Source organism: Pezoporus wallicus, unplaced genomic scaffold (genome assembly GCF_028554395.1).
Source record: "Pezoporus wallicus isolate ANWC-B61680 ecotype Strahan unplaced genomic scaffold, APGP_CSIRO_Pwel_v1 contig_6644, whole genome shotgun sequence".
Taxonomy (NCBI): Eukaryota; Metazoa; Chordata; class Aves; order Psittaciformes; family Psittacidae; genus Pezoporus; species Pezoporus wallicus.
The window spans coordinates 1,443,749-1,469,001 of NW_026637098.1; positions in this window are offsets into that span (position 1 = coordinate 1,443,749).

The window sequence follows — 25,253 nt, forward strand, 5'->3', positions numbered from 1 at the left end:
CAAAAGCAGTTTAAAAGCTGTGACAGTACAAACCCAGTCATTCTATCGTCCAGCTTATGTCAGCTTATTTTGATTCAACAGAGGCATCGAAGCCAGGCCTGGGTACTGCTATATGTGCTTTGTGGATGCAGTTTAGTGCTTAGCCTTCCTTGACACCAACCAGACTTTAGAGCTTTAAAAAGAACTAGGTATAAGGAAGGAAAAGAGGGCTTTGCGGGGGCGGGGGGAGGAAAGCCACAACCTTTTGCTTTGCTCTCTGAATCCATATACTTTCTGAGGTGAAAACATGCAGTGTTCATGATGGTACATTTTGATTGAAAACATCTCCCTCTTGGATTGATCACATGGTGCAAATAAGGCACAGAACTTATTTTTAGGCACAAAGCAAGTGGCTCACAGACACCTCATTTAATGAGTTTCTGTTTATATACTGCAACAGGGACAAGAATCTCAAGTGCCGGGCTGTAAATGAAGAACTTTCCCAGCTGAGGAAGTAATACTGTCACTGTGGTCCCCATATAGGTTAATTCCTAAAACCAAAGCACTGAGGTGTTTTCAGAAGTGGATATCTGCAAGAAGGCAGGCTTTCTAAAGCAGTGTAAGTATCCAAAGCTGCAAGCAACTCCCTGTTCACTTCCCAGCATATGATACAAGATTACTAACTGTTGTTAAAATAATTAACCACATGTGCCTTGCTTTTGCTACCTTCATGACCTACAACATAGGTTGCATACACAAAGTGACCTGAACCTGGACCCAAACTTACTAGCAAGCTTTCTGTGAAGCAAATTCAGAGCATGATTTAGGAGTCGAGACACTGCTGAGGTCATTCCTCAATCAATGAGGTCTGCAATCAGCTATCATTTTTTGGACCTTACAGCCACATATCCTTTCCAACACAGCTAGCTTTTGGGTCTGATTTAGGAGGAATACTGAATTTAGAATATAGAATCACAGAACAGATAGGGTTAGAAAGGACCTTAAGATCATCCAGTTCCAACCCCCTTGCCATGGGCAGGGACACCTCACACTAGATTATGTCACCCAAGACTGTCCAACCTGGCCTTGAACGCTGCCAGGGATGGAACATTCACCACTTCTCTGAGCAGCCCATTCCAGTGTCTCACCCCCCTCACAGGAAAGAACTTCTTCCTTATATTTCCTATCTGAGCTTCCTGTTTCAGTTTGAACCCGTCATCCCTTGTCCTGTCACTACAGTTCCTGATGAAGAGTCCCTCTCTGGCATCCTTATAAGCCCCCTTCAGATACTGGAAGGCTGCTATGCAGTCTTCATGCAGCCCTCTCTCCTCTGGACTGAACATCCTCAACTTTCTCAGCCTACCTCTATACCAGAGGTGCTCCAGTCATCCCCGTGGTGCTCATCATTCTCATGGCCTCCTCTGGACTTGTTCCAACAGTTCCATGTCCTTTTTATGTTGAGGACAGCAGAACTGCACACAATGCTCCAAGTGAGGTCTCATGAGAGTAGAGGGGCAGGATCACCTGCTTCAACCTGCTGATCATGCTCCTTTTGATGCAGACCGGACATGGTCGGTTTCTGGGCTGTGAGTGCACACTGCTGGCTCATGTTAAGTTTCTCATCAACCAACACTCCCAAGTTCTTATAGAGTTATAACCACAGTCTCTTTTGCTATGTCTGGGACTCATGAGAGAAGTCTGTAATTATTTGTAGGCATTTTTTGGCTGTGTTTCAGATTATAACCACTTTCCACAACTTTCAGCTTGCCGTATAGGAGCTGGCAAACCCTCTTTAAATATTTGACACATCAGATGAATGATTGTGAAGTTAAAAAAAAAAATAAATAAATGTATAGTCCCTGGTTATTTGAAACCAGAGAATAATGAACAGAACTCAAAGAAACAGAAGGTTAGAAAATGCTCACTGATATCTGATGTTTTATGCATGCAAAACCAGGGGCATAAGTGAATTAATTCATTTTGGCAGCTAGGCAAGGAGCAAAGGAAAGAACAACTTAGATAGGAGAAGGATGAGCTGTGAAATGAGCAATTTAAAAAAAAAAAGAAAAAAGAAATTGTCATGGAAAAGTGTTAATTTTAACAATTAAAAAAAGTATAAATGATAATACATTACAGAAGAGTGTCAGTACTGCTACAGAACACTAAAACACCTTTTTGATTAAGGCAGATTATTAAGGCCAAACCCTATAAACTTAAATAAATAGATCTCCACATTTCATTTCTTTAGGTTGTAGAGATTACATAGGCAATGGTCAAGAAAATTTTGCCTGCAGAGTTACCTGTAGAAATTTAACTTTGTCTTCCTGCATATGCATTACAATAGAAACTTAACTGGCATTTCCCCTTGAGCCCTGGTTATATATGCTTTCTTACACAAACAATGTAAGAGCTTCATATTCAGCAGGGAGCATAAAATTATGGATGCAGCCTGTATGACATTCTTCTCAAATGTACCTTAAATTCTATAGGTAATAAACGAAGGGGAGAAAATAAAGACTCTCTGTGTCCCCTGTAGTTGGAATCCATGATCAATGGGAGCTCTCATATCAAATTCAGTAGCGCAATGTTAATCAAGGTCAGTATCCTTTTGGTTTTCTGCAGTGATTAAGGGTCATGTCATACAAAACATATTTCTCCGATTGTTTATGTTATTCACATCTGATAAGGATTGAAATCACTCATGACCTGCTAGGCTCTCCAGCCTGAGAGAGTTTAAATGGATGCTGTGACTTCAGCTGTAGTTAGAGTTCAGGTTTTGTTACACATACATATTGTGGAGGATTTTCTGCAAGGTACACTGGAGTTGGATTGGATATTGCCAGCGGGCACATTCCCTTGATTTGCCTGTTTTGATCTCCCCTATCTGAAAAACTTCAAAGTCAGTTTGAGGGTTAGAAACAGTTAAGAGAGTTTTCCAGGCGCTTTTTTCTCTACCTGGCCTTTAAGGAAGGTCTCTGTTATGCAGATTTCTCAGGGTGAAAGAATGTGGCTGGTAACTGCATAAGGAACTTATTATTCAGACTTCACAGACAACTGGCAGCAGCACACCAATGGACAGCAGTATAAGTTAACTGGTACTGAGAGGTCTGTGGGAAACCTCGCAGAGTCCTCCAAAGCCGAGAAATGGGTGTGAGTACAGCAGAGAGGGCTGGGAGCTGCAGCACAGCATGCTTGTGGATGGCATGAGAGAAGTTGTAAGGGGAATTACAGCAACCTTCTTTCCACTGCCTGCAGGCGCACTGAGAGAAGACAGAAGCAGCCTTTTCTTGGGATTTCCCAATGAAAAGTCAGGAGGTAAAAGCCACAAGTTTCAGCAATAGAAACTCCAGCGAGATATTAGAAATGTCTTTTCTCCCCCAGTCACAGTCTTTACAGGGGCCAGCAAGGGAAGACTGGAATTGCAGACACTGTAGGTTTTCCAAACTCAGCTGCACAATATCCCAAATGTCCCAATATGATTTAGCTTTGACGTAGTCCCTGCTTTCAGCAAGGCTCTGAAGAACAAACCTCCAGAAGTTGCTTCCAGACACAACTCTTACCCACTTCTGTGATTCTGTTCGTATATAATCTCTCTTGGGGAAAGGGAGATCCCTTCTGAAATAAAAAGTGGCAATGCAGAAGCAGTGAACGGCATGGCTTTTAATTATGAGGATGAGCTCAAATGGATTTTGTCAGCTCGGTTCTCAGTAGTAATATATGACACAGTACAAAGGTCAAGAAAACAAAGTTACAGGGAACTGTAAATAATTCTGTGATCTCAAGGGGCTTTCCAAAGTATATATATCTTCTGTTAATAAACCAAGCATTTCTAATTAGTGTAAGTGACCACAAAACTAACCGAAGAGTACAAATTAGAGAAAGCATAGCCTAATTTAATGACTCTAGAAGTTTATTACCTGCCTACACTAAGTCTGACATACGGCAAGTATTGACTGAATTATGTGGATTGAATAAGAAATTGAGTGGTTGTGTGCCAAGTGGAGGAATGAGAGGTGGAAGAGGGTGGAAGAGAGTGGAAGCTTTGGCTTCTGACTCAGCTCACTTACCCCAGTTCCGAAATCCATATGCTTGTTAACTAGGAGTTGGCTACATCCCAACATGAAAAGTGGAGTTTACGTTGTGTGTGTGAACCAGTAATTTGCATTGATTTGCACATGATTTGTGTCTAATTTGCTAATCGTTAAACGCCATGTGATATGTAAATAGGTAGAAAGTGAAAACCCCATGTTTTAAATTCATTCACTTTGACAGTTTAATCTTGTTGGCAGGAGCTGCCTTCTCTCACACAATCTGAGTACATTGAAGTTCACCCGTCAAGAAGGCTTGCAGAAAGGTCTTTCACTTATATTGTTTTCCTTCTATTGTTGTTGTCCAATGGTAGATTGAACTTCTTTAGCAGTGACCTGTGTTTCAGGATTTTTGAGTTACTTAATTGTTCTGCAGCCATTTATATGACTTGTGGTCCATCTGCAGGTGAGATTGACCAGTACAGCTAATTATTACTTTGAGATACCTGACATACAGATGGGATGCAGAGCAGCGTAGGAATAGCAAAAGTAATAATAGCTGCCTGCAAGACACTGCAATATCGGTGTTAATGTGAGCAGGATCAGGTTGAAAACCTGCAAGCAGGCCTTCTAATACTTCAGATATTTATTTTGCATAGGTTGAAATGCAAACGGAGGTTCACTGTATTGCAATGTTTAAAAACAATTAAATAGCAACTTGTCTTTTTTGCATTTGATAGTAATCAGAGGTGACTAAAGCACAATGTTTGATATTATCAGTGCCTTAGCTATCTTGGGGGATTTCAGCATGAAGAGAGAGGTGTTATTATCAAAGCTATGACAAAAAAAAAGATGAAGTTTCAAAGACCAAATGGGTTTGACCTCCTGTTAAAGAAGGTCTTGTCAGAAATGCATGCAGTGTAAATACATTTAGTTGACTGAGGGAACGTGTTAAGTTTTCCTGCTGTCCTAAGAGACAAAAATGGTATGTAAATTAAGTTTCATGTGTAGGCTGTTTGGTTGTTTTTTTTTTTTCCTTAGGAAAACTATTCAGTCAAAAAGCATTTTACCAACACAACAATTCACAAAGTGTGAGTTGGTGAAGGGGGAACTGGATTATTAAAAAGATTATTAGATTTTCTCCAACTTGCTATGTCAACAAGGCAAGACACAGTGAAGAGAGAGAGGGATGCATTTTCTTTTTTACACTGAAGGATGTCAAGGTGGGACAGGGTTTATGTGTGTATGCATACTAGAGCCTGGACTTGTTAGACGTCAAAGTTCAGTGATGATGTGTAAGCAGATATGGGACAGGATGCAACGTCAGAAAAACTTCTATTCCATACTGAGAATACTTATCGTTAATATGGGTTTGTACTGTATATGTAGCAGGTAAACACTTCAGATAAAATCAATGTGAAAACAGTCTGAAGAATTAGCATAGACCACAAAACAGGTTGTTTCCTCTTTCAGTCTGTAGTCAGCTGTAAGTTTTGAGATTTCTCTCCAAAATGCTGATTCAAAGAAGGGTGCAGAATGCATAAGCACCTTACTTTGGGCAAGGTGATTTTCAGGGTCAGCTCACATAGCGTGACTCTTCAGGACTGTCAAGTGACCACATTCCTATAAATGAAACAGAACTGAAACACTTTCCCTTTACTCCCTTTTCCCCTTAATGCAGGGAGTGTCTGTGCTGTCAGCAGTCCCAAGTTGCAGCATAGCCTATTTTGCATCCAAGCTGTGTAAGATTCTGCTTCATATCAGATTTCCCAAATCCAGTTTGTTGGTTCACAGAGCAGCTCTCTTTAGTAGAATTGACTCAGGCCTTCCCACAACCTGTTCCCCAAAGATCATTTGATCTTCTTCAGCTACCTTTACTTATATTACTGGAATCATAATTCCAGTGCCGTATATGAATAGCTAAGATAAGGTAGTATGTAGTAGAACAATCTTTGGCTAGTTTCTAATTACCATTTAATTTAAATTGCAAAAATATGGATCTAATGAATATGAAACATGGAAGAATAAGCATGAAAGACTAATCGGATGGTCTTGATTCATATTACAATGTTTAACATGCTCCCTATCCATACAATATAGACATTTTCTCCTAAATATAAATATAGTGATGAATGTTTTTAGCAGGGTTGAAAAAGTTATGGCAAAGGGCCTGCTTTTTTAACATCATTGAAAATCAAACTGAATTATTTAAGCCTCCATAATATTTTGTATTCAATTAATTTAAGCCAAAGGAAAATATTTGAGAGTTAGGTGTAGATGCTTCCACAGAAAAAGGGGATAGCTCATTACCATCACTGAGATTTACTTCAATATGCAGCAATTTTTTTGAAATCTTTATTAGACATCTTAAAGTTAATTTAAGCTGTTGAAGGCTTTGTTTTGCAAATGACAGAGAATCTACTTTGCATAACAAACTTAAATATCCAATTCTACTTGAAATTAAGAAAGCTGAGAGGACGCATCTTAAAATCCTTTCGTATTCATAACACATCATTTCTTAATTATAGTCAACACAGGTTTTCTTATGCAAGGCAAAAGTTGTCACTGAAGAATATGATTTGCTAAATTTATCTGCATGGGGGGAAAGGATTATTGTTTTCTTATGAATACAGCAGTATTTTTTACCCTCTCCTCTTCAATGTACCACTTTCTGTGTACCTGAAGTAATCAGTTTTTACAGCACAAGATGGAAATATACAGGTCAGTCTTCATGAGGAGAAAGTATCTCCAAAGCAATTTGTGCTCCTCTGTGCTCAGTTTATGTAATTTTCTGTTTAAGGCCGTATATCTGTTTTTCAAAAAGAACAGTTATTTTTGAAAACTCCTTCCTGGCCCAATTAGTTTATGTATCTTTTCTTTTTTAACCAAAGCACTGCATTAGGAAGAAAGTGATCTCAGTTTGCTTATCACCCATGGTGGTAATGTTGCTCCCTTCAAAATTACTATTGTAAATGTGACTGCAGAGTGATTGCTAGTGGAAAAAAAACAATTGGCCAGACTAGTAGAAGACTGGAAATGCAGAACCAGACAACAACTTTGATATTGTTACTTTTGAAGCTGCCAGTGATTAACTCAATTCTTTCTCACTATAATAAAGAACGGTCAATTAACTTCCCAGTTCAGTTGTTACCCATAATGTCAAATGGAATAGGATTGTGAAGAAATTTGAATGTACAGCATTGTTTTGGTTGCTGGGATGTGTTTGTGTGTGTATCATCTTTTTCTGAAAGCCAAATATGTTGTGAGTTAGAAGCTCTATATGTATCAATGTCCTCTAACATTATTACAGATTTTTTCAATTCTATGCATTTGGACTGCCTAGAGGAGCAGTGCTGAGGTCATCTGAAATGTAAGCTCAGTAGTTTCATTTTGTGTATAAGCTGAAAGAAAATGGGCTTTCAAATACAAATGGAAAATCACCAGTTGTGATTTATTCTAAGGGGAATACAGTTACCTACCTATGTTTAACAGTTACAGTTACCCAATTGCATTTATTCCTGTGACTTGTATTTTTTACTTGTATTTATTCTGTGACTTAAAAACTTCTAGGCAGAGTGGTAAAAAAGACATGACTTGCTGAGTAATTATTCTGAAATGTCTTCAGATTGTGGGAACCAACAGCTGATTTGAAGGAAAAAAACCCACCAAACCCCCTTCTAAGTCAAATTTGAGACCTAGAGGGTACAGGAATTTCATTAAACACAGTAGAATTTATGTGCAAAAATCATTCTTGTCATGTTAAAGGTCTAAAGAAAGCTTAGCATGTTTTGAAAGGAGTCAAAGACAAGTCGTACATTTACCTGTTTACAAATGGAATTGCAAACATGAGCATCAAGCTAAGGTTTGAAAAACTGAGGCTGTGTAATCTTCTAATTTCAATGTTTCTTTAACCACAATCATGTTGGATGGCAATGTGTACCCCATTCATTATTCTAGTCTGTAAACTAGGCAATCATGGGATCATGATGCTTCAGATGAGGCTTCTAAAAAACTCCATCCCTGGGGTTGTTTAAAAGACGTCTAGATGTGGCACTGACACATGGCTTAGTGGTAGACTTGGCAGTGCTGAGTTAATGGTTGGACTTGATCTTAAAAGGTCTTTTCCAACCTAAATGATTCTGTAATTCTATAAGTCCTCAGACTGAAAAACAATAAGAGTAATTATGTGTGATAGATTACAAACAAGAGGTTTTAAAGTAGACTCTACTTAGCTAATGAACATTGGTCAATACATATCAATGGACCTAATACTGCACCAGTAAATTCATAAGTAGCATTTATCTTCATTGGGGTGCAACATCAGTCTTTTGAGTCTGAGGTCAGTTTGAATCTTGCCAGCAATGCCTTATGAGTCTAATGGTCTTTTTTGTATTTGACTGCCTTGTGCCTTGCAGCCATTCAATACTGGACTTTTTAATTGATTTAATATTATTTTGATAGTCTTATAATGCAAATGCTGACCTTGTTAAGGGAAGGCTTTTTCTTTTTAACTTTTTTTTTGTGTAATTGTTAGCATAGCAATTAATAGAATCCAAAATTAGTTACTCCTGAAAGTAATTCTGTGCTAATTATGCAATTATTTTATTTTGTATAGGCAGCAGAAAAATTGTGAAGTACTTCGATTATAGTTTCTTCAAAAAAAATCAAGTAAACTGCTACTTGACTTAGTCATTTATGAAATAATTAGTCACTTGACATTTTAAGACTTCAGGTATTTTTATGGTATTGTTATTGTGTATCTAACAAATCTGCTTTTTCTTTATCTGGCTTTTTGTTCCAATTTTAGATATTTGACATGGGTTTATCTTGCATGTTTGTCTGAAATTAGCAGATTATGTGTTTATATTAATTATTAGCTGGTCATTATATACCTACCTATATCATATATAGGTGTGACTCCTACCACTGTTGCTTGAGTTTGAAATAAATCTTTTAAGAGTAAGATTTGAAGAAGGGAGCTAGAAAAAAATTGTGTGTAAATGAGGCTGATCAGATCAAGTTCTTTGTGTATCTGATTCCCTATTTCCTCCTTATGCATTTTGAATCAGTTAGCCATTGTTGCTCCATTTGTCAGAAGTGGTACATCTCCAGACAGATAAAGGTTGGAATGTTTTGTGAACGTTCTGTCTGAATAGGCAAACAACCCAAACTAGTGCTTCCAATCAAAGAAGAACTACATAAACTCAGTCTATTCTGTTTGGTCAGCCAGTGCCACAATCAGTACACACTTACTGCTTGCTTATTGATCAATAAGTAGCTTAAAACCAGGTACAACTCCCCAGGAATAGTCCATATCCATGACAAGGCAGATGGAGCACTGCAGTGCCTTGTCCTATACTGACCATTGTGACAAGGAAAAGGTTTTGGGAGCAGATGACGAGGGAAAGCAGTAGGAAACAAGACTCAGATCCACAGGAAAGTGGGTTTCCTTAGTTCAGCTACTTATGAGTTATTTTAATTCTCCTCTAAAAGATATCTCTACAGTGCTTTAGCTCCATAACAATCGCGTTCAAGATGGTATCTGCTGTGCTCAGAGGGAAACTCTCATTTGTGTACAGGAAACAAATAGCGTCAATCAAATAGCATTTATGACCTTTTCTGCATAATACTAAAATAATGAAGTTCTGATTTACTGTTACTCAGACTTCACTGGTAATTAGGAACTCGAATTTGAAGCCTGATTATTGTAAACAATACAGGAAGGCATTCATAGAAGACTTACAAAATAATGTTATGTTGTATGGGAATGTAAGGCAGAGAGGGTTAAGTTATAAAATTGAGGTTTCAAGTGCTTGTTGACTTTAGCACTTTGTAAGTTTTTATCAGTGTTAAAAATCAAGCGATATTAAGGAGCTCACGTTTACTAACAAATATTTTGCCAAAGCCATTGTAGAGCCTGGATAGACAAGCAGGATTGAAACTCCAGCCCATCTTTATAAGAAGGCTGTCTGTCTTCTTTCTTCCCAGAGGAAGGCTTTCTGATCACTGTCTTGAGATGTGGTTAGTTGCTTTCTACTATTTGCTCTTTCAGAAGTTTTAGCACAGAAAGTTTTATGCCTTTCTTATCAGTAAATGTGTAGCTGGGAATAAGGAGGAGATGTTCCTAGTCCTTGATCTCATCTAGCAGCTGTGGGTCTAGATAGGGCTCCCTGAGGAGCCATCTTCCCGTAACTTGGGATTACTTCTTGCTATTTCTTAAAAGAGGTGGTGGTAGGTAAGTGTACGTTTCTCTTCTAAGCTTTAAGTTAAAAGAAATAGACTATAGGGATTGGATCTTTATCATGCCCTTCTGCTACACGAAGAGTTATGGAATAACTGTAGGGAGTCTGATACTGCTAAATACAAAAATATTCTCTGCTATCTATCAGCTCCCTTATTCTGCGTTTACCTCACTAACTCATCCTGCTGTGATTGACTGGCAGATGGAGACCACAGCATTGCCAATTTACGTTTGCAATCAATAGAGCACTTAGATTTCCAATCATGTTATTAACATACATTTAATAAACAGCAAAGTTAACTTTCAGCTGACATTTATGACTATGTACTGAAGCAGAAACACTTAAAATGTGATTACATAGAACTCTTCCTGGATGCAGCTGTACCTTGATGGGGGTGGATTATGACTAGGATGTGCCTGGTCATGAAAGCACAAGGAGAAAATAGAAGAAAACAACTGTCAATGAAAGGAACTCATTTTCCTGTATTTCAGAGTGGGTATTCCATTGCTTTGAACTCTAACAGGCTGTCCCAAATTCAAACCTCTTGCTAGGCCAAGTCTATGAAACCACAAACACAGGCTGAAGGCTGTGCTTGATCAAGAAAAGTGAAAGACCTGTGAAGACTTAAGAAGAAGACACAAGGTACACGCAAGAAATGTTCCATGAAGCTCTGCAGTGTAAAGCGTAGATTTACTTCAACATAGGGGGAATGGAGGTTGAGGGGGAAGAACAAAAGGAAAGCTGACAGGCAGAAGAACAAAGGAGGCATGCATCCTGTGATGCAAATTGCAGAAGCTCTGAGGAAAAAAGGTGTCTTGGGTTTGCATGGTAAGATTTTAGCAGTGGAGGGGCTGCAGCGGTGGCTTCTGTGAGAAGCTGACAGAAGCTTCCCTCATGTCCAGTTGAAGAGCTGGGCACTATTTTCTTCATTACTACCCATCAAGTGTTTATACATGTTGATAAGTTACCCCTGAGCCTTCTCTTCTCCAGGCTGAGCAACCCAAGTGATCTCAGTTTTTTCTCATACAACAGACAGTCTAATTCTTTAATCATCATTGTTCCCTTTGCTGGGCTCACTCCAGCGTGTCCATGAGTCTCTCTATGAGGAGTAAAAGGGAAAAGATCAAATATCTGATTGTTGCTGTCTCCCATCTGTGTTTTCAGGCTTTTTGCATTTCTGGGAAGACAATTTCTGTTCTCCTTTATTTCATGTTTTTCCATTGCTTTTTCTTTTGAAAGCACAAGGAGAAAAATATCGATTGGATGCAAGCAGCCATGGAAAGAAGGACACTGTGGGAGGAGAAGCTTTGCATCAGTTTAAGAATGAAAGAGCTTATTTTTGTAGCAGAAGGAGGATTTCAAGGTTGAAAATGTTTTCAAACACTTTTATGTGTTTAAATTTAAACTTTTAGTTATTCTACAGTTAGAAAATAACCACCAATAACCCAAAAAACAATGGGGAAGGACAATGGAAAAAAAAGACCAACATTTAAGAATGTGAAATTTCTTTTTTTAGGAAGTGCAAGAATAAAGTTTAAAAATTAAGAAAGTAATCTAAAGGAGAAGAAAAACAAGCAAATTTTGTGGCATGTGTTTTAAAGACTGTTTCCTCTTTACAGCACTAAATACTTAGAGTTGGAGTGAGTATCCGAAGTTATTTTGAAGTCTGTTGTGAGTTACTTCTACTTGAATAAGAACTCAAACAATGGATAGATGTATGTTGGAAATATGAAAATGATATTCAATAATAAATACACTTTAATGCTGAGCAAAATAGATTTTAATGTTAATTCCTGCTAGTATTTTCCCTATGTACAATTTTTAGTACTGGGTAGACCAGGTTTTAAATCATGTAACATTGGAAATAAGTAACTAAATAGGTCTGTTTCTCTTCTTGTTTAATTATTTAGGCATGAAGTCAAACATGTCACTTGCCCTTGTTGTTAAACTATATGGCCTTTGTCTACTATTAGACTTTTCTGCAAATATATCCCTAGAATCCTTTGGGTTTTGTGTCTTCTTATTAGCAGTAAGTAGAAGGATAAAGTTAAGTTAAAGTTAAGTGCCTTCTTAGGTTTCACAGTTTGAAAATATGAAAACGGTAGCAAAGGACAGGGAAAGGAAGGCAAAACTGCTCTTTGGCACAATAAGAGCCTCATATTAAACATATTGAAAGAGAAGTTAGAGAATGCCATCATGACATGTCTCATTTTTTGTTAGGAAGTTATATGCTTACTTTCAGAGTAAGAGTTTTTGAGAGGTCCAAAGATTTGGCCATCTGAGTAGGAAAGATGCATGATACAACTATTGACACATTTTCTCCTTTGAAGAAGTTGGCAATAAGCTTACCTTTGCTGAATGTTCATCTAGTTTCCCAGCTGCAAGGTCATCTTTCATCTCAAGAAGAAAGAAATTGTCTCTTTCCATAGAGTGTGTGGGGGGGGAAAGACATTCAAAGGTGTGAGGGAAAAGAAGCTCCTTTTTTTGTACAAAATACAGGGTTCTCTCCCATGATCAGCTGACCTCTGAGCTTTTATTTTTCCAGTGTGTTTTTAAATTAAAATATGGAGATTTAAAATTCATTGTAATATATGCACTTGTACCTTCAGTGAAAGAGAAGACAGGGTCTTGTCCTTAGAAATTATTCTCTTCCAAGAGCTAAAAAAGACCCTATCCTTTCCTGATGAACAAAAAACTTTAAGTTGTATGTCTGTTCTGCTGAGTACTTCTGACTTCTTTAGTTTGGTCTCTTAATCTGTTTTTTACTGAATATCGATTACTATTCACTGCTCTTCTGGAAGTACTGTACCAAAGATTATCTTTTAATAGACTCCAAGCATGCGTGGCTTAGTAAAAGTCACTCATCTTATTAGAGGTTTATATTCTTACAGTAGATTCCTCTTGTGTAACACATAGGTTAGTCCTACAGACAGGTATATCTACATAGTTTATCTTTTTAGGTAGCTGCTTGCAACTACATTGAAACCATCACAATATTTAAATAGGAGATATGGATAATAGCTTCATGTTTGCATTTTGTTTCAAATTTTACATCAAGATTTTATTAAGATAATTTCTATCAGTACAGTTTTGGAAAAAAATTGTATGCAATTCTTGTTTGAAATCTTCTGGGAAGGGATATTTTTCAGAATAAAGAGGGGTAGTAGGCAGTGGAAAATTAATTAAGTGGATTCAACTAACTAATCAGGTAGACTGATGTGTGATTAAAGAGATAGTGTCTAGTAAAGCATTTTAATTACCACAAAGTATTTATTTAATCCCAGATAAATCTAATTAATTTTATCTTACTCCAGTCTCTGATGTCATATTTCATCTTTGTGTTAGTATCTGTATAATGAGCAGTACTAGTCCAGTGACTGAAAAGGTCTTAACATCTCCAAATCAAATGACTGGAGATAAATATTTGAATTGGGGGCAAAGAGCAAAACCCATGAGAGCACCAAGTTGCTTGATATGCATTTTGATGCCTAAGTCTGATTGTGATCCTCAAAACTCATAACCAAATTACTAAGGTTTATCTGTGTGGCTTAATGCAGTGTTGAAGGGAGATGCCGAACTAATGCCAGCACTAGAACCAGTATATGTGATAGGTTAGCATTCATCCTTGTCTGATGAACTTTTTGGGAGAAGGGTTAAACCTCTTGCTAGGGCTGAAGATCTTAAAGCTTGAGCCTCTGTGGTATTCCTTTTGCCTAGATCTGCTGTAGGATCTGACCTTTTCCCTCTGGGCCTGTCCAATACACTGCTGGAGGGAGCACCTAGCCCGTTTTGCAACTTCAGCATAATTCAACTTAAAAAGACTGTAAAAGCTAAATGCGGGTAAAGCTGAGCAGTGTCACTGTGCAAAAGAGGCTTTAAGATTCTTTGGGGGATCAAAGTATGAACTTGCTTTTCTAGTGGGAACAGGGAGAAAACCTAAATTCAAACTCTTTTTTCCAGGAATGTTTTTCTCTGAGAAAAAAAAGTCATTGCTGGACTTCCTGTAGGGTGATTTAGTGCAAAGATGTTTCACTCTGGCTCCCAGATGGTTTTGGCAATGTTGCTGTACAAACAGGAAGGTTTGGCTTCATGAGCTGTGACCTTTCCATCTCTGATCTCCCAAAACCCCAGGAAGAAGCAGTCCCCACTGGGAAAAGTTGGTTGTCATTGTGGGACAGCGTTTCTGAAAACATCATAAAGATTGTAGGTCTCCAGTTTGCCACGTGGGCACTTGAGTCCCAGAGCCAGACAAATTTATACATGTCAGTTGTCATATCTGTCTCTCTGCCCAACCTGGAAGCTATTAAAAATCCTATAGAGAGGCAATTTATAATTAGGAGACAGTGGGAGTGTGATAGAGCATCTGCATGAGTACCAGTCTGAGTAAGTATTCTGCATGTCTTGGTGTGCATTAGCCTGTACGTTGCTCTTATTTCCATTTAGAGCAGCTGTGAGGATTTCCTGCCTTGGTTTGAAATATGTGGAAGGCTGTTAGTCTTAACAGAGCAAGAGCTGCAGCAATGTGACAACTGTGTTACCAAAAAGCTTCATAATACCAGCTGCCATAATTAGTAAATCTGATAGGGAAGAGAAAACCAGCCGTGTACCTACCAGAACGTTTGGCCATGTATGTTAAACAAGCTTGCTCCGTGTGTGGTGTATGATATCTTTGGTGAGGATTTCTGTTTTACAAATCCCAGGAGCAGTACGGGTATTTTGCCCTGATTTACAATTGCATAAGCTACAAAGATCCCAAATGCCTGTGCAATGATACCTCAGCTGAAACACTGTGGAGGATGTTAAGTCTTATTAAATTGATTTAGTTTTGCCTATAGGCCTTTTGTTGAGTCGGAGATTGAATTCCAGTGACAATACAACTGTATAGCAATAATCCCCCAATGCAATGCAGCTGTCTCAAAAGCCTTTTGGGAATAGGTTATTAAGAAATAAGAATATATATTTTTCTTGGGGAGGAGTAAAATACAGTTTACCTGCTTGAATACCCAACTGCTTAAAGAAAAAAAAAAGAAACACCAAGGGGTTTTCAGAATACGTGCAGAATCCTAAACTGATTTGTTCAAAGAAATAGCAGTTACTCTTCCTTCTTACAGCCCTCCTCCCCCATAGAATGGAAGCAAACAGTGGAGAGGAATATCCTCATCTTTAATTTGAACTTTATAAAGCCCTGACAGATCCATCTGCTTCATTCTTTGTAGGAAAAAACACACACTAATAATTCTGACTTCACTTCATTAATCATTGAATACCAAATTATCTCAATTCTACCACATCAGAGAGTATACTACACAAAAGATTTCTTCATGTACCATCTTGCCTTTAGTTAGTATTCCTGTCTTCTGTGGAATTGCACCAATTGTGAATTTTCTCCTTCACCGGTTTTGGTTCTGTTTCTTCATTTGTCATTTCACTTTATTTACTTCGTTTATTGGATTGGAGGGAGAGGAAGAGGGGGCTGGGTTTTTACAGTATAAATCTGACTGCCTTTTAACAGACAACTTTTATTATGGCTCTCTATTAAAATAAGACAAATGGCACCTGCATGAAATATGCTTATTGCATGAAGAACCATCCTTTGCTCTTAATTTTTTTTATTAAACCTCCAATTTTGATGCCAACTTTCTCAAGCATTATTGAACTCAAAATATAACAAAAATAGTGATGTGGGAGTGTATCTGATATGGGCATTTAGAATGAAACTAAACTGATCAAACTGAGGTTCTCGCTATGCTCTACTCTGGAAACACCAGGGTAAGGAAGTAAACAATTGTGTACTATTGATTTGATTTCAGATTTGGGAATTTCTCAGTGTGGAGATGAACCATAAATATGTTTTGGTTTTGTTTGTAATTTTCTGGTTGGGAAAGAGGATATCACAGTAAGGAAACAAAGCACATGGCCTCTTACCTGCTAAGACTATTGCAAAGTGATACAGCCCTACCATATGAGAGGAAAAAGAATGTGCTTCCAGACTTCATTGCTCATGTTTTTTCACATAGATCACAGCATTTATGCTAGAGCTGATTGAAAACTGCAAGTAATATTCACAAATGTTATTGTCTGAAATCATCATTACCACAACCTCCCGTCCTTATGCCCTGGATAATGTTTGTCTTACCCACACAATTTACTTCAAAGGCTCCTGTAAGATATTCTCCTTACCTCATTGCTCTGATCATATTGCCTATTTTTCCCACATGCCCATGAACCCTCCTTTTCCATGTCAAACATAATCTCTTTGTTTGTTTAATGGTTCTTTCTAATTTAATTTCTATTGAGCTTCTTATTTTTTTTTAATATGGTCATAAGTAGTAATTCTAGTCTAATTATTGTTCCTATTTCTTCTTTTTCACTTCTTATGCACAGACAATTTACAAACAGGAAAGCCAAATGAGCAGGGAAAATGTACTCAGTTCTAAATAACCTCCAAGCTAATCCACATAGTGTTCGTACCTGTTCATTTTTTGTGAATTAAGTCTTTAGTGAACATAATGTTCTTAAGGTTCAATATTTTAAAGAAGTTCAGATATTTTATGTTCTTGATCATGTTCCATATCCCTACCCTCTGGATTGCTCATAAATCTAGGCTGGTTGGTTGCCATTTGCTCAGTGTATCACTCCTTGTAGTACTTGTAGCCTTTGTGGGACAAAACTGGATAGTTCTTCACATTTCCAGTTCATTTGAATGTAACATCACTCACTGAACGTTAGAGTTTTTACTGCCGTCAGCTAAAAAGGACATTTGTGGGTTGAGAAAGGTTTTTCTTGAAGCTGAAGGAGCTTTTATTTTATTAATTAATCACATTAATCATAGGCTTGATTTTGATTTCCTGATGGACTGAGCTTGCCTTGGGAGTAATAACATCAGCTATTTCCCCTTTACTTCTGATGTTTAGAGTGAGCAGGCAGGGGAGGAGGGGGAAATAGCAGGAAGTCATGCCTGTGTATAACAATAGTCTGAGTATGGCAAAAAGAAACAGTGAATGACAAGTGAAGGGCTTTACTGCCTTTCATAAAGAAAACAGGGCATTTACTGAAACTCTATTCCAGTTCTTCTCCATGCTGCCTAGCAGTACATGGGGATATAGGTGTTCCATCCAAGAAGAAATAGTTGGTTGTTTTTAACTTCTATTGCTGCTGAGGCTCTGTTCATGAATGGGTTTCTTTATTATATCCCCATAAGATGTAGGGCAGGTAAAGATTTCCCAGAATGTTGTACCACGCCCTCTCCTTTCATGGGCAAACAGAAAATCAGCAAATTCCACTCTGAAATTAGTGAAAATCTTTACCCATCCTATGTGAAGTTATTCAAATGTTTTTACTCTATGTTCAGAACTATAACATTTTAGATTTCTCTTCAGCACAGGTTTCATGCATTTGATTTTGTTTAAAAGTGTATTTTTTTTTACACTAAAATAGTTATAGAGCTTGCTAGCACAGTTAATAGATGATTTGACTACCTTTGTGGTTAAAGCTGCTACTTAAACTTCATTTTAGGTCTTTCAATTTCTAAACCACTTGCTTAAGATGATGTCAAATCTGAGCTTGAAGCAGCCTGAGATTCATAGATTTGTATGTCATAAAAATGATATTATGGTCTTCTAATGAAATCTTTCTCATATAATAGGCTGTGGACCCCCACGTGGTAACTACTAAATCACATCCATATGAGAATAGCAGGAGGTATTATAGTTCTCACTGCCCAGATTCTGACCTTTCTGCTGGCTTGGCTGCCCATTATATCTAAGATATATCAGGGTAACTGAGTTTCCATACTCAACAAATAATTGTTTGGGTTCTTCTCAAGAAATATTTGAGTTTTTAGTAGCCAAATTCGCAGAGATTTCATGATCACTTTCAGAAGTTCAGTCTACAGACTAATCACTATTTGATTTTGAGCACAAAATTATCTTTCCTGTATTTCCAGCTGTGTTTTGTTCTTGTTTTGTTTTTCTTTAGTGATGTCTGTCCCCCCTTTGTTACTTTAAAAATTAATACTCCTTTCTTTTCTGATGCTTAGTTTTCAAATACCCCAAGATAGTTATCTCCTCTCTCCCTTTGGCCATCATTCAGCTATGCTGTATGTAATTAGTTCTTTTAATATTTGCTAATAACACATCATTTGATTAAAAGGTAGCAAGGCATTTATTATGAAGTGTACTTTCATTTTTAAATCAGTAGAGCTATGTCATGTCCTAGAAAAGCACGTCAGAGAAGCCTTAAGTATTCTTGCGGATTTTTTAGTGGGTAATATGTCCTGCAGGTGATATAAGAGATTATGCATAAAGATGGTTAAGTTGAAATCATTGGGTTTGTTGAGTTTAGATGTCCTCCCTGCTTTGTCCTGCAGTTGCATAGAGAATCTAGACAAATAGAACTAATAAGATGCTTGGTCTGCTTTTATATTAGTAGAAAATGAACATAATACCACATTTGGTAGTGTACATGGGCTATTTTTTTTTCCCCTAGGCATTTCCTCATGAACTGGATGCTGAACTCCAGGTGGGGACTGGCAAGCACTGAGTAGAGTGGGATGATCACATCTCTGTCTTTACTAGTAACTCCCCTGTGGATGCAGCCCCTGATCTGATTTGTCTTGTTATTTCAGTGGTGTGCTTCTGACTCATATTCAGCTGCTTGTCCACCAGGACACCCAGATCCCTTACAGAAATGCTGTTTGCAAGCCACGCAGATGCTACCCTGTACTGATGACTCTAGTTATTCCATCCCAGGTGCACACCTTTGCTCGTCATTGTTAAACTTCACACTGTTCTTGCTAGCCCACTCTTCCAGCCTGTCCAGCCACTGTAACATGCATTTCTCTTGTCTATCTTTTTGACAATAGAATACACAATGTATTGCTGTTTCATAGAATCGTGGAACAGTTATGGTTGGAAAGGACCTTAAGATCATCTAGTCCCAAAACCCCTGACTTGTCCAACCTGGCCTTGAACGCTTGAACTTACTTGGGCAGCCTCTTCCAGTGCCTCACCACTGTCACCGTATAGAACTTCTTCCTTACATCTAACCTAATCTCCTCTGTTTCCGTTTAAGCTCATTATCCTTTGTCCTATCACTACAGTCCCTCATGAAGAACCCCTCTCTAGCATTCTTGGAGCCCCCTTCAGATACTGGAAGGTGGCTATGAGGTCTCCACACAGCTTCTCTTCCCCAGGCTGAACAACCCCAATTTTCTTAGTCCTTCACATTAAAAACTGGTTCAGGTTTCTTTATGAAAAGAATATATAGGGTGATAGTACTGAAGACTTAATAAGATGGATTTGCTTACAAGATTTGTAAGTTTTGGTGCTTTTTGAGGTGTTTTTTTTCTTCAGTCAGCCTTGTTAATCCTTATTTTTCTTTGTTAATGTGTTGTAGTATTTTCAAGAGGAAGCTTCTCAATTGGCTTCCTGAAACTTTTTTGTCCTCAGGGAACTATCTACTTCCTGTATTTTTCTAGCCTGCTGCTAAGTGGAATATAAGATTATAAAGTCTTTGTGGAAATTTTGCCTTGCTCATTATTCATTATCCTTCTACTGCTGATGGTGACAAATGTCATTACTTTAATGACCATCGTTACCCATTGTCATAATTAAGCGGGATCGTTTAATGAAACTGAATATAACTTTGCTTAATGCATCAAATTAAAGAGATGTCACGACTAGGTACACAACATCACCCATCATTTTTAAGGATGAATCAATAAATTAAGCAATTCCTTCTTATTAAACTGACAACATTCCCTTTTTAAAGGTTCACAGGGGCAAAGAAAAAGGGTGCCAGATTGTCTTATTTCCTTCCAGATGAGTGATCACATGGGAATTTGGATTCCTTCACCACTTTCTGGGGTTTACTCAAGAATGTTTCATGATTGCCATTTCATGCTTGGTTTATGTATGGATGCACCTCTCTGAATAGTCCGTTAGGCATGTCATCCTCAAGTAGTTGCAGCTCAATATTGCTGTAGTTAACAAATGTCTCCTTAAGTGGCAAGTATCTATCTCTGCAACAGCTGGCCACGAACTCTGTACAATGGATTACTGTGGGGGGTCTGCCATACACTTCAGAGGGCTGAAGCAGTCTCTGTACCACTTTTTTTCAGAGGCCATAGTATATGAAACACCAGCGCTCCATAGTAGGAATGGCAATAATCCTGCATCAAAGCTGATGAAGGTCCAGTCATGGTGTCAATTCCTTCCATTTCAATAAGTTGGATCCATGACTGAGAAAGTTATTACACCTTTGTCAGGCAGATGTACAGGATAGATGTCAGATAGATAGATATGCAGGACACTTACTTGGGCTGTGTACTGGTGGCCTGGTCAAACTCTGAGATCACAGAATCATAGAATGATAGAATCGTTAGGGTTGGAAAGGACCTTAAGATCATCTAGTTCCAACCCCCCTGCTGTGGGCAGGGACACCTTACGCTAAATCATATCTCCTGTAGGGCATGTGTGCTGACACAGCAAAAAGTATGTGCTGACCATGGGAGCTTGGATTTCAGTTTGATGGTAGGGTCAGGAAGAATACAACATATGGTAAGTAGGCACAGAGGAAGAGAAATTCAGAGGCAGAACAGAAGGGAAGATAAAGGAAAAGGCAGAAAGGAAGGAATGAAAAGATTCATACTGCGTGGGTCAACATGTGAGGAGAAGCATTTGATGGGCATGTGGGAAAGAGGTTTAGCTATGGATGATTATGGTTTTGTGACAGATTAAAGAGCCCTAGAGCCCCTTGTATAGTCTGTGTTTTGTATAAGCAGGGAGGACAACTCACCTCATCTCTTTGCAAAAAAGAGAAGACCTTCCTTCTTAAAGGGTACATAGTTCAGCCAGCAGTGAATATGTGACATTCGGATCTTGTTAGCACAGACTGAGAAAGAGCAGAAGAATGGATAAGAACAGAATAAACTCTAGCACAGCTCTGACAAAGGAATTCCTTACTTCAGAACTGAAATAATTAAGACTACATCGTAAGCAACTTCTGTAGATGTTTGTCTTTTAATAAGCTTAAAGTCTTCTGTCTAAATATTAACAAGTACTGACCTTTTTAGCTTGTGAATCCAATGAAATCAGACTAGTAGCTGAGCTGCAAACTGACTACTTTTCAATCACATTAAAAGAAACAATATCCGCAGGCCTGCAGTTCTGATTTAAGACTGAGCCTTAATGCTGCCAGTGAGGAGGACACCAGAGAACAAAGTATTAAAAATGATGCCCTTCAGGACTGAAAAATTCTGAACAGTAAATTTTATTATTATTTTTTTTCAGGACATGCAGTCATTTCTTAAAAATTTATTAGGGGTTGTCAGTAAATCAATGGACAGTTGGCTCCACTGATTGGGATTAATAAATTGTAAAGTGTTGCCACTCTCTAAGGCTTTATTTATTTATTTGTTTTCCCTGTTAGTAATAGGAACAACTCTTTGCGAACACTTTCAGCCTCAAGGTCGGAATACATAATTATGTTCATGAGCTACATCTATCACAATAGGGTAAGAATTCCCTTGTAAGTCTTAAGTGTGAAATACAGGGAAAGAAACCCTAAAGAAAGATTAAAAGCACATTCTACCTTCCCTTTGCAACCTTTAGATCTCAGCTTTCACTATAACTTAAATCAGAAAGCTGTATAATAGGTAATCTGTGTCCAGCCATTTTACACATCTCATTGATTTCAAGTGCATGCTAAAGCATGACAAAGTGTGTGCATTTCTGGTACTCAGTAAGAAATTATAGGTCTCGTTTGGAAAAAGGGGAAGAAAAACCCAACCCCAAATGGCAAACAAAAAAAAAACAAAACAGCCAAGGTCCCCAAACTATTTACTGTTCAAGAAACACATCCCTCATTTTCACCCTTGTCTTTCTGAAACAAGGAATAGATTACAGCACAGCCATATAATTTACAGTTAGCCTTAGCTGGTTCTGAGTTATGTACTGTTCACACGTAAAATAGCACAAGGAGGCAAGAAGCACTGGATCAAAACATCCCCATTTTTCTTAGCTTTGGTTCAATTCATAAATATATACTGTTTGTTGAATTAATTTATCTGGCCGAAGAACAGCTTAGGGAAAAATAAACAACCACCAAACAACAAAAAAAGGCCACTTTTACTGACCAATAAAAAATTCCCTCTGGGGACTCTGCATTCTGCAGGCTTGGATATGTTTTTAGTATTTTAATCATGACTGTGAGTCCTGTTAATGTTATGTATGGTTCCAGTTATAGACATAGATAGCAGGGCTACATATCTATAAAATGCATGAAGAAGCTGTCCCTTTCCTAAGCAGCTACTGTGTCATTAAACAATACAGGCCAATACTGATGGAAGAGTAATGGTTCAAGGTTTACTCACGTTTCAATTACATCTGCAATCAGCCACCACAAATACATGTTTAACTTACTGTTGTCAACTGTGTAGCTTGTTCCATCTGTCTCACTGGATATTTTCCTTCTTGGGTTTCACTTTTGAGTACTTTTTTCTGTATTTTTTTGGCCAAATTTTGGTCCATTGCCTTGTGATAATACAAAGGAACTTCAACCAAATCAGTGGAAATATTGTAATGTTATCAGTTTCATTCATTTTAGTGAACTTAATATTTATATTTACACATTTTATTTGGGAGACTCATAAAGAAAATATCATCCTGTGTCACTGAGCAGTCACCCTCTGCACTGAAATGAGAGTTGAAATCTATCAGATTTGCAAGTGCAGATTACATTGGGATATAAATGGTTCTGGATGCTTATTTTTCAGCAAGACCCTCAGCGTTTTGTGAATTGAACTTCACAGCAAACTCTCTCATTGTTTCTGTGAAAAATCCTATTTAAGATGAGTGATTTCATGGGATAGGGTATATAGTTGTTCAGTTTGAGACCTGTTAACACGTAACTAACTGATTAGAATAGAGAAGGGACAACAAGAAATAAAATCATTTAACCCAAAATATCTATTTTTGTAATTTAATGTAATTTAATGTAATTTAATGTAATGCAATGTAAATGCGTCTGCTCAGAGCTGCCACAGTGTCTCTGAGTACGTGCTATTATACACAACTTTGGACATTTTTATTCAGAAGTGAAGGGAAGGTGTTAGATGTGTGAAATTCTTTTCCTAGCTCTAGTGCTGAGTTGGCTTTTAATTTCAGTGTACCTCTCTTTAAAGTGGCAACTCATGATAATTTGCCTCTCAGGAGTTCTGTAAAGTTTCATAAATATTTTTAAGAGTTTTTAGATCCTTGGATGAAGTGTGTGATAAAGTGAAAACAAAAAAATTTACAGAGTTCAAGTGTGCTGCATTGGTGATGTTTGCTTTTCTGACTGCTGCTTAATTTGGCTTATGCAATATTCTGCCTGGTTTGTGTACTGGAACCCATAGGAACTAAAATACCTACTTCAGTTTGCCGTCAAGTGCCTCTGTGCCTCCCTGTCCAAGATAATGCAGACTATGTATAGAAATAAGGTTTTCCTGTTTATGAGCAGAATCCTTGTATGGGTAAGGAAAAGGGAGAACAATGTGAACAGTTGGGAACTGAATGCTGGCAATAAGTGCAAAGACTCTTATCTCTTAGGAATAGTTCTGGGTTAAAAGACAAGTTAAGCCTGCAGATTTTGGAGTCTGGCTGTGGGTTACTTGTCCTAGGTTTTGAAGTGGTTCAGAATTCAAATGCATTGCATACCTGATGCAATGCCACTGTGGTGAATAGAGAAAACATAAATTCTCTTGTTTGGTATATAGGGAAATACATGTTTCACAGCAGAAATAAATTGCATTTCCTTATCTTTACCCTCACCTCTATCACCCCAGGTAAGATGCTTAGGAGTAAGTCCGTGCCAGTCCACTAGTGCCTGGAGTGAGCTAGAACAGAGGAAACTGGGTTCCCTTACTTGTATTTACTACACAGATCACTAATTTCTCTAGCGTGTAACCTACATATTCTTGGGAATATATTTGATGATTCTGCCTTTCACTTGCTCTTAAATGGAGATAAGATTCAGCTAAGCTTTGTTGGGTTTTTTGCTTTGGTCTCTTTGGGTTGCTTTGTGGGTTTTGTATATTTAGATCCCCAAGCTTGATATTCTTCCCAAATGGTGCCTTTCCTGACGCAGCAATGGTGGTCTTGTGTGCATCAGGATGCTGCCTCAAGACAGAAAAGTTCTTGTTTTCCCTGGTTGCATCACAGCAACTGTGGGAAAGTGTTAATAAACCCAGGCAATAGGAAAAATATTGCCTGCAAACCTGTATGTTTCCTTTTTTTCTTGAGTTACGTCACAGATTTTATATATACATTTATTTGCATCAATGTTCACAACAGTTTAATTTTTAATGGCTGGAAGGTTCAGATGTAATGTCTCAATCTTTCTGCCTAGGTATTTACAGTCCTGTGAGGATAAGGAACCTACATGAGAAGGTAGTGCCAACGTTTGTACCTTGAAACATCTACCTGCAGATTTTTACATGTACTGCTTACACTCTCCTCAAAGCACCCCCCCCTTTTTTTTTAACCTCTTTTTCCCTGCTTGAATGCTTGATGCCAGCTTTGTAATATATTTTATCTTTAGCTTCAGATACATGTATTCTTGAGTGGTAAAAGTGTGATCTTTAAACACTCTGAACGACAGACCTGAGAAATGCAGTTAGAGTGGTTCTGTCACTAAAAGTGAAATTGTGAATGACAGGTTTCTCTTAGCACTTAAAAGTAAGATACATGTCCAGTGATATTTGTTTGAAGTGTGACTGTGAACTGATAATTAGAAAGCTGGTTTCCTCTCAATAGAGGTGCTTCACATTCGCAACCTGACATTCCCTTTCTGAGAGTTTAAAGTTTCAAGAATGATGAGTGAAATATTTTTTGGAGGCTACTGGCCTTATTATGATCTATCCCTATAAAATACTCTCCATTTTTTTTTATTTTACACATATGTTTGGGTCTTTTTTGAGAATAACACACTTCTTAATTTCTTTACAATAATGGCATACTTAGGA